The sequence below is a fragment of the Octopus bimaculoides genome, chromosome 15 (assembly GCF_001194135.2).
Source record: "Octopus bimaculoides isolate UCB-OBI-ISO-001 chromosome 15, ASM119413v2, whole genome shotgun sequence".
In the NCBI taxonomy this organism is placed as follows: domain Eukaryota; kingdom Metazoa; phylum Mollusca; class Cephalopoda; order Octopoda; family Octopodidae; genus Octopus; species Octopus bimaculoides.
Window position 1 is genome coordinate 36,370,754 of NC_068995.1, and position 4,450 is coordinate 36,375,203.

A 4,450-nucleotide genomic window follows, 5' to 3' on the forward strand; every position below is an offset into this window, starting at 1 on the left:
GGAAGAGCCCTGCTTCTCACATGGACAACTGTATGTTGGCTGCTCAAGAGTGGGCAGCAACAAAAAACCTATTTGTATATGCTCCACAAGGGAAAACAAGGAACATAGTTTACAATGAGGTGTTATAATCACAACAGCAAGAAAGTATGTACATGATCACCTTCTTTTACGAAACTTCATTGACTTTCATATATTTATATTGATACACATATATATACGTGTGTTTGGGTGCGTGTGTGTATATACATCTCTATATATAAAGATGATGCGTAGTCTAGACGGCGTTTTTAGATTTCATTAATTCTCTTTAACCCGGGCAACGCCGGGTATTTCTGCTAGTATATATATAAAATTGAATTGGATGCACAACACTCCACCCATAAAGGACAGTCGCAGGAGGGGTTGTACTGAATGAAGACTAATGCCAAATCCATCTTACGTTTCTTTCATAGATTATTATCTCAACTAACACTGCAGAATTCCTGAAGTAGATCCAGTGGAAATATGCCCCAACCATGGATGAAATCAGGTAGCCCAAGCTGTAAACATGCTTTATTCAACACATTGACAAATACCCATTAATCCCCAAAATTGCATCATCATCATTGTTTAACATCCATTTTCCATGCTGGCATGGGTTGGAGGTCTGGAGTGCCAGTGACTGCACCAGGCTCCAATCTGATCTGGCAGTATTTCTACAGCCTGCATGCCCTTCCTAATGCCAACCACTCCAAAAGTGTAGTAGGTGCTTTTTACGTGCCACCAGCACAGGAGCCAATCAGGTGGCCTGGCATTGATCACATTCGGATGGTGCTTTTTACGTGCCACCGGCATGGGAGCCAAGTATATATAAAACATCATATGGGTCGTATCTAATTATTTTTTATGTAATAGGTGCAGACATGGCTGTGCGATTAAAGAGTTTGCTTCCCAACTACATAGTTTTAGGTTCAGTTCCAGTGTGTCATACCTTGGGCAAGTGTCTTCTACTATAACCTCAGGCCAACCAATGCTTTGTGAGTGAATTTGGTAGGCGGAGACTGTGTGGAAGACCATTTCTGTATGTGTGTCTGTATGCCCTACCTGCACCCACTGCTTGACAACCAGTGTTGGTTTGTTTGCATTCCTGTTAACTTAGTGGTTTTGGCAAAGGAGGCTGACAGAATAAGTATGGAACTCAAAATAAAACAATTACTGGGGTCAATTTGTTTGACTAAACCCGTTGGTGTAGTGCTCCAGCATGGCTGCAGTACATGTAAAATATAATACAAAGTAGAGTATGGTCAACCATAGTTATTATGTCGACGACAAATGGACAAATTATAAATTTGATGCCAGCAGAATTTATATTCATAATATAAAAAGCTGAAGCTAGATAGTATGGAAATACCCTTCGTAATCTAGACTCGTTCACTCATTCTAATGATTACTGTCCTCTGCAATTTCCATAAAACTAGATCTACGAGACACTTGCTCTCCCACATCACAACACCAGTAATCTTTCATCCATCAAAAGCAATGTTGCTCTTGATATTATTATTAAGGTCTTTTATCAAGTCTGGCATGAGATCTACTAGTCATTCACTCAACGCCGTAATACATATTGTTTTACATATGCTATACATATCTCAATGTATCACTGTATCAATCAGTGTTGGATAATGTTATATATATATATACACACATGCATACTGGTCATAATGCGATTCCTTGCAGTGTTTTACCTTTTAAGTGATGCCACTCAGCTGGCTAAGACCATATGCATGCGTGTGTATATATATATATATATATATGTAAAAGCACCCACTACACTCTCTGAGTGGTTGGCGCTAGGAAGGGCATCCAGCTGTAGAAACTCTGCCAAATTAGATTGGAGCCTGGTGTAGCCATCCGGTTGCACCAGTCCTCAGTCAAATCGTCCAACCCATGCTAGCATGGAAAGCGGACGTTAAACGATGATGATGATGATGATATATATATATGGCTGTTTTTTTATAGGCATCCAGCTGTAGAAACCATGCCAAATCAGACTGGAACCTGATGCAGCCCTCTTGCTTACCAGTTCCAGTCTAACCCATACTAGCATGGAAAGCAGACATTAAATGATGATGATATATATATATATCTCAAAATACTGAACCTTACAAAGGAGGTGAAAGAGGACCAAGATATGTGGCACATTACTGTGCTGTACTCGAGAAGACTTCCCCTGCCCACTACAGCAGAATTGAGATCCTAAAACAGAGGTACCTCGTAAAAGGCACCCTATACACTCTGTAAAGTTCTTGGCATTAGGAAGGGCATCCAGCTGTAGAAACCAAACCAAACCAGACTATGGAACCATGTGCGGCCCCTGGACTTGCCAGTTCCTGTCTGCTATTCAGTTCATGATAACATGGAAAATGGATGTTAAATGATGATGAATTTATATGAAAATTAATTTACTTTGAAACATCAAATATACTCCTTATCCTTAAGCTGTAAAAGACCAGTAATTTTTTATTCTTTTATTTTGTATATTGATAATTTAGGTATTACAAGATTTAAGTTCTCCATCTACTGCTCATCTCTTGCATAAAAAGTTTCTTGCCTGACTACCTCATTGCAGAGTGCATTGACAGGGGTGCTCTATTGACATCATACTCAATCGGTTCTATGTTTTTAGTTATGTTTTTCACTTAATTTTTCTCTTCTGTACATCAATAACAGCTGTTACTTCTTATCACACACACACACACACACATGCATGCATGTGATAATTCACTTCATGCAACCTAAATACCTCATTCTACACATGCATTGCTTTAAAACAGCAATCTCCCAAAACGTCCACCACTCCATTCATGAGGACATGACAAACTAGTTTCCTTCAGCAGCACCAAGACACAACCCCTAACCTTTTCGCTTCTCAAGGAATGCCATTCCAATACTTTTCTGTTAGTAATAAATGGTCATTGCAACACGGTATTTTGGCCCATGTGGTAACTTCCAAATGATCTTGATCTGCTAGAAATAACATCCCTCCTCCAATTCAACTCACATCCACCTCCGCATCATAATCATCACCAGTTCAATGTCCACTTTTCCTTGCTTGCACGGGTCAGATGGAGTTTAATTAGGCAGCTTTTCCCTGGACAACCCTAATCTGTTTTTCATTTTTTCCTAAATTTAAATCATTGAGCCTTATTTGTCCCGTGCTTCTGAGTCTAAGGAACTTGTCCATAAACCCTTTTTTCACATAATCATTAAACTTACAGAGGAATTCAGATTTTTCTATAATTTTTTCAATTTTCTTCATGAGCTAGAAATGGTGTTGGTAAAATAAAAGCATAATAGACCGAAAATCTTATACGATTCAGCCAAGCAAAATTAACATACACATTCTCTAAAATGCAAGAAAGAAAGAAAATAATTTAGGAAATCTTTCTCTTAATCACATGTTTCCCTGCTGGCTTGTTTGAATGGTAGCATCTTGCCACTTGTTGAAGCCTGTTTACTTTATACAGTATCTCAAGTGTCTGTTTGCATGAAAGGAAAAAATAACTTTGAAAATCCTCATGTTTGAATATGTCTATAGATAAACTGAATTTTTATCCTTGCACTTTGTGTTGTGAAGTTGGCGGTAATTGAGCATAGCTATGTCAAAGGCTGTATGTGACCATGACCATCCCAACATTTTTCTGGTGTAGTGTACTTTGAACAATACTTTCCATTGTGTCCTTAAAAACAAAGGTAAAAAAACAGTAGGGTGTAATTTGAGGGGCATTTGGTTGCTATTTCCAGCAATTTGTACAACTATGTAGAAATCTCTCTTGCCAGTTTGTTCAATGAATGTTCTATATGATATGAGAAGGCAGCATTACCCTCTCTAAAAACATGAGCAATTAAAGTTCTTAACCTAATAGTTTAATATCTTGGTCAATTGATTGGTTCATCCTAATCTTTGATAATTTACAGTTATAATAAACACCGCTGTTCTGTGTCATCCCTCCACTTCCCTTCTTTTTGTGCCTCTGAATTTGATGGGCCCATATCTGGAATATTTAAAAACTAAACTTTTGTGCTGCTAAGTTTTCGCCATATATTTAATTCGAAAATATTAGTTCCTTATATATGTGCAAGATATCAAGTTGAAGATATTATCACATGTCAGTGTGTGACTTTAGTTCTTTGTCTATGGCGTATATTCATGTGGTTAAAAAGTTCACTTTGCAGCAATGTGGTAGTGAGTGTGATGAAGTTTATCATATAAATATACACAGCATGAGTGGCTGTGTAATAAGTAGCTTGCTCACCAACCACATCGTTCCGGGTTCATTCTCACTGCGTGGCACCTTGGGCAAGTGTCTTCTACTATAGCCTCGGGCCGACCAAAGCCTTGTGAGTGGATTTGGTAGACGGAAACTGAAAGAAGCCCATCGTATATATATATATATATATATATATATAT

The 4,450-nt window shown here is 38.2% G+C and overlaps 1 protein-coding gene across 1 annotated transcript in view; it reads left to right on the forward strand.

The window, feature by feature from the left end:
• The window catches only part of LOC106879584 (uncharacterized), a 57,895-nt gene that overhangs the window by 16,819 nt on the left and 36,626 nt on the right, over nt 1-4,450 (forward strand). The gene's annotated exons all lie outside the window — the stretch shown is intronic.